Here is a 10,391-nt window from a genome sequence, read left to right on the forward strand (position 1 = left end):
GGAGTGTCCGGCCTGTCTTGCTCATCTTGCTCAGTCCCAACTGGCCGGACCCCAGCAACAAGCTAACCTACCTGTCGACTATCTGTCCCCTTGTGGTCAGTGCATGTCATAGTGAGCAGCATTAGCATCTCATTAGCATATTATGCTTTGATTTGTTGAACGTCCCACCAGATGACTGGACACTTAGCCTTATATAAAAGCCTTATATAGGATGTACCACTCTGGTGGGGGATGTTGATAATGGGGAAGACTGTGTATATGTTACAGCAGGGGGTATCTGTATCTTCCTCCTCATCTTGCTGTGATCTTAAACAGCTCTAAAAATATAGTGCTGAAAAATCATGAATAACCTCAAAGAGTAAGTGGAGGGTATGTAAGATTTTGATACTCCCTGAGCCATTTAGATATTATTTTTGTTCATTATTCACTGTTTCTTCTGATTTAAATATATTCTTTGGAACTTTCAGAGCTTGTGATTCTTATTTTCCATAGCCTGGTCCAATTTACCCAGCTTATCTCCCACCACATCTCACAAAAATTTCTTTAGGCAAAAATTACATTTCTCCCCTATTCAGATATACTCATTTCAAATTTGATATCTTTGCTTTCCTAATTTCCTTATACCCAGAACATAATTTTCCACAATCACTTCTACAAATATATTCTTAATATGTCTTTATTGATTTTAGAGAGAGGAAGGGAGAGGGAGAGAGATAGAAAAGTCAATGATGAGAGAGAAAACATTGATCAACTGCTTCCTGCACACCCCCTGCTGGGGATCGAGCCTGCAACCTGGGCATGTGCCCTTGACTGGAATCAAACTCGCAACTCTTCAGTTGACAGGCTGACACTCTATCCACCAAGCCAAACCGGCTAGGGCAAGTCCATTATATTTTAACAACTCCATGTTAGGTATTTTATTGTGAATGCTCCTGAATGTTACCATTGAATCCTCATTTGGACATCTAAAACTGTCTCCTTCAAACTAGGCTTCTGTTCTGTCACTGCTCCTTTGTCCCTTCCATTGTTATTCTTCCTTTCTTCTCTACATTTTTACGATATGGAAATGGTTGCAAGAGATTAGGATAATTCATTCCCCAAATAAATAGGTTCAGGCTTTAGTCTTCACATCCAATATTTTAAAAGCTTGAAGACTTTTTAGAGAGTCTGTGTGAGTCTGAAGAAAAGGTTTCAATGGGAATCAAAATGTGTTCGTGAGAAAATCTGCACCATATTGATAGTGGCACTTTTGTTCTGAGGCCTTGGTAATAGGCGAAATTGAAGAATGCCATTAGAGTTACTGACTTGAAACATATCCAGCATTACTTTGTTAAAGTGTTCTGTGCTGCAGCAAGAATACATTTTTAATAGCCAGACACTTGGCCATCTTCACTGCATAAATATGATTTTAAATGTTATAGAAAAGAGCATGTACACATGTACCATTATGTGCACTTTAAAAGAAGGAATTTGCTATTTGGCCTTGATTAACACCATTTCCTAATTATAGAATAAAAATTTTTATTTTCACAATTTGTCATTGTGTAAAAGGGACTCAAGTAAAATGCACCCCTCCCCCAATCTGAAGATTTATAATTAAAGAGCTGTCTGCTGAACAATTGAGTTTATTCATGATAGAATTCATTCACCTTCCAGTGTCTTTTCCCATGAGAGACTGGGGAAAAAAAAGTAAGAATCAGATATTCCTCTGCAATTCAGATTACAAAATAAACCAAATACTTGTACCAACTCATACTTTGAAAGCCCATGAATATCTTTGTTAAGAAAAAGTGACACATTGTTCATGAAACCCAAAAGGTTTCTAAAAGTGAAGGTTTGCTTTTATACTTTAAAATCCTCTTGAAAGATTTCGAGTGCAGTGTGACCTCAATTCCAATTAAGATGAACTCACTAGGTTTCAGTAGATCGTGACTCCTTGTTGACAGCACCCATATCTTGTTGTTTTTTTTTTTCCCTTGTATCCCCTAACAGCACAGGGCTGAAAACATCAACTGTATCCAAAAATTATTGAATGGGTTTGATTTAATAGAGAAACAAAGAAGGTTCAGTATAGAAACCTTATAAGTTGGTTGAGAAATGCTTCTGTCCTAGACTTGAATAAACTAGCATTTATTGGGAAAGTGCATATAATTAATTTGAAAGAACGAATGGCAGAGGGGTTTCATCAAAAATAATGATGTGGTTCGTTGAGATTTTTAAAGTTAATCATAGATTATCCTCCGCACTACTGCTATCAGTGGTGGATCAAAATTGCAAAGCCATCGGCATGTGTGTGTGTGCATGCGTGTGCGTGTGTGTGCCTCATATATACCGTAAGTAGGCCATTATGTTTAATTTGGAACAGGTGACTCAGACTATTCATCACTAATAATTATTTTGTCTTATGAGTTGAAAGGTAGGAGTCAATTAGAATGATTCTGCTCATGATTTTTCTGTGGATTACAGTGCATTTGAAGCTATTTTTTGGATTTGAGGTTTTTTTCTGACTGATAAATTTTTAGAAACGTGTTTGAGGGAAGACTTATTTTCTGACTTTGGATATGAACTTTTTCACTTGTCTAGAAAGATTTTCATTTAAACTTTTTAAGTCTGCATTGGTATCTATTGTAGACTCATTTCAGCAGCACTGTATTTTCTCTTTCATGACTCTCATTTGAAGCTGTGGATTCTTTTGTGATATTTGAATTTAAAAATGTAACTTTATAATCAAAATCACATTTTTTAAAATAGTTTAATTTTTTAAAATAGTTTAATTTTTTAATTTTAAAAATTCTGACACAAGATGAAGATTTTATAATAATTTCTTCCTCCGTGAAACAAATCAGTTAAAAGGTCCCAGGGCTTGGTGTGTATTTATATAGAGAGGTAGTATGAATATAGAAACATATTTAGATCATCTCTGTTTTTCAAGTTTATTTTTCCAGAAGAGGTAAAGATTATGCAAAAATTACAGTAGAAGATTGGGGCTGGGACTGAGACATAGGCGTGAGAGTTACAACAGGCACTTTGAATACTGACAAAGATGTGACTCTCAAGTTAATTGCAATCCACTAGTACAGTTTGACACTAGACTTTTAAAATCTCCTCTATCTTTCCTTACCAACCATCAAGACTCTCAGTAGAGAAAGTCATAAAGTCACCAGTCCCTGCCTAAGCAGCTGTTATAGTCAATATTTTTCTCTTCCTTCCTTTCCACCATTCTGCTATACCCCAAGATGATATAATATTTGAAAAATAATTACTTCACTGGAAACGTTTGGAGATTCTTTCTCTGAAGTAAAGTAACAAGATTTACACTGGGAAAAGGCTGTTGTTAAGGAATATCTCCAGATATGTTAAAAGAAAAAAATAGCCCAGCCAGCATGGCTCAGTGGTTGAGCATGGACCCATGAACCAAGAGGTCACTGTTCAATTCCCAGCGTGGGGCATGCAGGTTCTCATTGTTGATGTCTGTCTCTCTCTCTCTCTCTCTCTCTCTCTCTCTCTCTCTCTCTCTCTCTCTCTCCCTCTCCCTCTCTCCCCCTCTCCCCCCTCCCTCCCTCTCCCTCCCTCCCTCCCTCCTTTCCTCGCCTCTCTGAAATCAATAAAAATATATTTTAAAGAAAAAATAAACCTACAATTTTCATGATATAGTATTTACTTATTGTATTAATGCTCCAAAAAAGTGCATGTGTGTGTGTGTGGGTGGGGGGGGGGGGTGGTGGTGGTAAAGCTTGAATCTCAGTTCAGTCAAGCTTGGGAAAAACTAGATTAAAACAAACTGAAGATATTCCATGACAACAGGATTTTTCAGGGCTAAATTACATACTGGAGCACCAATAAAGGAGTAGACCTTTCCTAATAGGCCATGGAATATTTTTGGAGGGAATGCCATTTGTGTGTATGCTTTTTTCTCTTCATGTGCAAATTATTAAAAAAAAATATGACATACCAGGAATATCTAATCGAGTGTAAAAACACTGCAAAAATCACCTTCAAATCTATTACAGCATTATGGCTGCTAGAAAAGAGCATAGACATTAGAGAAAGCTCTAGTTTTGAAAATAGACTATTTCAGATGCTAATCTTAGGTACCTTTGGAATAATTACTTAATCCCTTTGAGTCTCATTTGTTAGTTTATGAAACAGGGTAGGAAAATCAGCATCTTGTCTGTAATAATTGTGCCCCATTCTCTCCTTTTTACTTCAAATTCCATGAATGTTAGATTTTTAAATATCCTATCCCTTATGCCTTATGTTCTTTTTCACATTTACATAATATTTCTTCACTGTGCTTCCATCTGAAATATAATTTATCTTCTAGTTCACTTATGCTTTCTTCTGGATTGTTTATTCTGTAGTTAAACCCATCTATTACCTTCTTAATTTTAGTTATGGTGTATTTTAGTTCTAGAATTCATATTTGATTTATTTTCATGTATATATAGGGGTGGGCAAATATAGGGTCATAGGTGTGAGTACATGAAACAGTTTATTCTTATGTTGTCATTTATTATTGTACTTATTTGTATTACAACTGTAAAACCTACTTTTCCCCACCCCTGTATTCTAGCTTTAGTAAAATTCTCCAAATTTTTCTTTTTTCTATGCTAGAGGCTGAGTACATAGATTCATGCATGGGGTTGGGGTCCCTGAGCCTGGCCTGCACCCTCTCACAATCTGGCACCCCTCGGGGGATGTCTGACTGCTGGTTTAGGACCGATCCCCAGGTCTGCCCTGTGGGGATCAGGCCTAAACTGGCAGATAGACACCCCCCGAGGGATGCAGCAGTGCGCCAAGTGGCAGGTGGCCAGAGAAAAGCCAGGCTGGGCGCCATGCTGCTTTCACTCATCCCAGCCTGCTGTGCCTGCCACTGCCACTTGTTTGTGCTGCCACCGAGTCGGGAGAGGCTCCTGCCACCACAGCTGCAGTCGCCAGCTGTGAGCCCGGCTTCTGTCTGAGCAGCACTCCTCATGTGGGAGCACACTGACCTCAAGGGGGCAGCTACTGTGTTGAGTGACTGCCCCCTGGGGTGGTCAGTGTGCATCATAGCGACTGGTCAACTGGTCATTTCGATTGTTCTGTCCTAATGGTCTCACTTAGGCATTAGGCATATATATATACATACACTAGAGGCCTGGTGCATGAAAATTTATGCACTGTAGGGGGTGTTCCTCTTCCCGGCCTGCCCCCTCTTCCAATCCAGGAGCCCTCAGGGTGGGAGGTGACCCAGCAATCAGGGGAAGGTGACACCCCATCACACCTCTGCTGCTGCCACTGCCGGCAGCGCAAGCCTCGGCCGGCCCTGGGCAGCTAGGCAGCCACCATCCAAGGCTTGCCTGTGCCTTGGGCCGGCCCTGGGTGGCTGGAGGGCTGAGGGCACTGGGGGACTCCAGAGGCAGGCACGCAGAGCAGCTGGGCCCACCTGGGGCGGGCCTGGCCTTGCAACACCTGCCACCCCGGTGGGGCTGAGGGGACTGGGTGCTGCTATCTTGTGACTGTGTGCACCATCATCTTTGAGGGCGTGGCAGTCAATTAGCATATTCCCTCCTTATTGGCTGTGGGTGCCACCGTTTTTGAGGATGGGGCAGTCAATTAACATATTCCCTCCTTATTGGCTATGGGTGCTGCCATCTTTGAGGGTGGGGCAGCCAATTAGCATATTCCCTCATTGGCTGTGGGCACTGCCATCTTTGCAACAGCATGAGGGTCAATTAGCATATTCCCTCTTCATTAGATAGGATAGATATTAGTCATAGTTACTATTTTTTAATCTAAGTTTTATTTCTTGTAGCAGGTCAGTTTAAGGTATTACTGAAATAAATAAATAAATTGACAGACATAAAAGATACATATCTAAGACTATGCTATGGAGAAATTTTAAAACATTTCATTAATATTGATAACAATATCATTTTAGGCTATGGTTTGAAGTATCACTATAGAAGAGAAATTTATTTGTAAACAGAAAATGGTAATTGGAGAAGCAAGTTAATAAAAAGCTACACTAGAATTTTTATTTTACAATATAGTATTCTAATCATGTAAACTGTATTGCTTTCTCACAATTCATAAAGACTAGCAAAAATTTTTAGGTAGTGTGCTATATCTCATTAGTTTGATATTTTTATTGAGGTGTAATTGGCATATAATATATTATTTCTAGGTGTACAACAAAATGACCTGAGATGTGTATACACTGCAAAAATAATCACCACAATAGCTCTAGTTCCCATCCATCACTCTATAAAGTTAAAAATTTTTCTTGTGATGAGAACTCTTAAGATTTACTCTATAACCAATTGCAAATATACAATACAATATTATTGACTATACTTATCATTCTGTACATTACATCCCCATGACTTAATTATTTTATAACTGGAAGTTTGTACCTCTTGACCCCTTTCACCCATTTGGCTCATTCCCTAATCCCCCTCCCCTCTGGCAACCACAATCTGTTCCATGTATATGTGAGTTTTGTTTTGTTTTTCGATTCCACATACAAGTGATATCATACAGTACTTGTCTTTCACTAACTTATTTCATTTAGCATAATCCCCTCAAGATCCATTTATTTTGACACAAATTGCAAGATTTTATTCTTTTTTATGGCTGAGTAGTATTTTGCATATACCACAATTTATTTATCCATTCATCCATCAATGGAAAGATGAAGGTTGTTTCCTTATCTTGGCTATTGTAAATAATGCTACAATGAACATAGGGGTGAATATATCTTTTGGAATTAGTATTTTTGATTTCTTTGGATAAATACCCAGAAGTAGAATTGCTAGATCATATGGTAGTTCTATTTTTACTTTCTTGCATAATCTCCATACTGTTTTCCATAGTGGCTGCAGCAATTTACATTTCTACCAGTGTTGTATGAGGATTTCCTTTTTTCTATATCTTCTCCAACACTTGTTATGTCTTGTCTTTTTTATTTTATTTTATTTTATATATTTTTATTGATTTCAGAAAGGAAGGGAGAGGAAGAGAGAGATAGAAACATCAATGATGAGAGAGAATCATTGATAGGCTGCATCCTGCACACCCCCAACTGGGGGTCGAGCCCACAACCTGGGCATGTGCCCTTGACTGGAATTGAACCTGGGATCCTTTAGTCCACAGGCCAACGCTCTATCCACTGAGCTAAACCAGCTAGGGCAGTCTCGTCTTTTTTATAATAGCCATTCTGACAAACGTGAGGTGATATCTTATTGTGGTTTTGATTTTCACTTCTCTGATGATTAAGGATCTTGAGCATTTTTTCATGTATGTATTGGCCATTTGGATGTCTTATTTGGAAAAGTGACTATTTAGATTCTCTGCCCATTTTTAATTGGATTCTGTTTGGGGTTTTTTTGATATTGAGTTATAGAAGTTCTTTATAGATTTTGGATATTAACCCTTATCTAATAGATCAATTGCAACTATTTTCTCCTATTCATTTGGTTGCCTTTTTATTTTCTTCTTTCCTTTGCTGTGCAGAAGCCTTTTTATTTGATGTAGCCTTGTTTATTTTCACTTTTTTTTCCCATTGTCATTAAAGTTGAATCCACCCAAACATTACTAAGACCTATATCAGGAAGTTTACTGCCTATGTTTTCTTCTATGCATCTTATGGTTTCAGGTCCTACATTCAAGTATGTAATCCATTTGAATTAATTTTTGTGTATTGTATAAGATAGTGACCAAGTTTCATTCTTTTCCACAAGGCTGTCCAGTGTCCCCATCACTATCCATTGAAAATACTGTGCTTTGCCTGTCGTATAGTCGTGCCTCTATTTTCATAAATTAAATGACCATATATGCATAAGTTTATTCCTGGGCTCTCTGTTCTGTCCCATTGATCTATGGGTCTGTTTTTATGCCAAAACTATGCTGTTTTTATTATTACAGCATCGTGATATAGCTTAAAAATCAGGGAACATGATTTCTTCTTTTGCAAGATTGCTTTGGCTATTGGGGTTTTTTTGTGGCTTCATACAAATTTTAGGATTGTGGCTTTCTATTTTTTTTGTCAAAAATGCCATTGGAATTTTGATAGAAATTGCACTGAATCTGTAGATTTATTTTTGTAATACAGACATTTATCAATATTAATTCTTCTAATACATGAAATATTTTCCATTTATTTGTCTTCAATCTCTTTCATCAATGTCTTATAGTTTTCGTGTACAGATCTTTCACCTCCTTCATTAAATTTTATTACTAGGTATTTTATTCTTTTTTTAAATATATATTCTGTTGATATCAGAAAGGAAGTGAGAAGGAGAGAGAGCTATATAAACATCAATGATGAGAGAGAATGATGGATCGACTGCCTCCTGCACACCCCCTACTAGGGATAGAGCCTGTAACCTGGGCATGTGCCCTAACCTGGAATCGAACTCACAACCTCTTGGTTTATAGGTCAATGCTCAACCACTGACCCACACCGGGCAGGCTGGTATTTTATTCCTTTTGATGCAATTGTAAATGGGACTGTTTTCTTCATTTTGTCCCATATGTCCCTTAATCCATCTTCAGTTTTTGAAATTCTTTATTGTTTTTGCTGCTCTGTTTGGGTTAGTGCCACTGCTCTGTCTTACAGAGCACTGATCCTTTCTTCTGCTTCATTTAGTCTGTTGTTTAATGCTTATAGTCTATCTTTCAGTTTAGTTGTTTTCTATACCTCTGTGAATTATGTTTGGTACTTTATTATATTTTTCTCTCTGTTGAAGTTCTCACTGTATTAATATATTCTTCTCCCAAGTGCAATGAGCATCCTTATGAGAATTACTTCAAACTCTCTGTAGGAAAATTTCTTGTCTACATTTCATTAAAGCTTGTTTCTGTTGTTTATTTTGTTCTTTTGTTTAGAACATATTCCTTTGTTTCTTCATTTTTTTTGATACTCTCTGTTCTATGTAATAAGTGTAAGAGCCACCTCTCCCAGTCTTATAGAAGTAGCTTTGTATAGGAGGTAAAACATATTGTTCAACCTTGCCCTAGCTCTTGGTTGTCTCTCAAATGTTTGTGATTGTCAAAACAGCTTAATTTATTCTTGATAGGTTCCAATTGTTGAGGGAGGGCTAAAACCTGTCAGTGTTCCAAAGAGAGGGACCTCAGGCAGTACCTATTTTAAGCTGATGGGAACCTAGCTTTTTTATTTATTTTTATTTTTTAAAATATATTTTTATTGATTTCAGAGAGGAAGGGAGTGGGAGAGAGAGATAGAAACATCAATGATGAGAGAAAATCATTGATAGGCTATCTCCTGCATACCCCCTACTGGAATCCAGCCCACAACCTGGGCATGTGCCCTTGACCAGAATTGAGCCTGGGACCTTCAGTCCGCAGGCCAACACTTTATCCACTGAACCAAACTGGCTAGGGTGGAAGCTAGCTTTTAAAGTATGCAAATATATACAGTCCAGTGGGATCACAATAGTAAATCCTTCTGGCTTCCAGATCAAGTGATCTGGAGGTGTCTCCTGGGCAACAGTTGCAAAACTTTGGACTCCAAAGCGTATATAAGCTCCTTTAGTGGTACTAGTGAACTATAGTGAGACCAAGAGGGAGCTGACTTTAGCAGGGCAGCTGGAGAGTGTTGTGGCTGTGCACTCCTGCCGGCTTTAGATGGGTACCTAGAGAATGCCCTGACTGCATGCTCTCATCAGCCTTGACCAAGCAGCTGGAGAGTTCTGTGGCAGCATGCTCCTGCTAGCCTCTATGAGGCAGATACAGATTATTATAAATGTACCTGCCTGATGGCTTTACTGGGGCTGCCAGAGAAAGCTGTGATTATGGATGCCTGCTGGCTATTTTGAGTCAGCTTAAGAGTGCTCTGTCTATGCATGCCCACCAGTCTAACGGGGCAGCTGAAGAGCACTGTGACTGTGCACACCTGCCAGCTCCAGCGGGCTGCTGGAGAGCAGTGTGACTCTACATGCCCGCTGATATTAGTGGGGTAGCTAGAGAGTGCTGTGACTGTGTTATCGAGGGAGAGGGCAAAATGGCATCTGCCAGCACCTGTATTCCCAGAAAGAGTCCCAAGAGGTCCCTGCTCCTCTGGCAGATGCTTTAAGATTAGCAAATGAATCCCCTTCACATAAAGTTTAGATGAACTGCTGCTTTTGCACTGGCTCCTGGAGTGAGTCTGTACGTGAGCCCTTCAAGAGAAGAATTTCTGTTCCCTATAAAACTTTGTGGCTTGGGGTGTAAGCCCTGTTGGATTTCAAAGCCAGACATTTGAGGACTTGTCTCTCACATGCTGATCCCAAGGGTTGGGGTACCTTTGTGGGGCAAGAACCCCTCATTCCTCAGGAAGAAGCTCTGTATATATGAGATCCGTCCCAATGTGGGTTACTGCACTATGGTGGGGTATGTTAGTGGGACCATGT

This window comes from Myotis myotis, unplaced genomic scaffold (genome assembly GCF_014108235.1).
Source record: "Myotis myotis isolate mMyoMyo1 unplaced genomic scaffold, mMyoMyo1.p scaffold_m19_p_4, whole genome shotgun sequence".
Taxonomy (NCBI): domain Eukaryota; kingdom Metazoa; phylum Chordata; class Mammalia; order Chiroptera; family Vespertilionidae; genus Myotis; species Myotis myotis.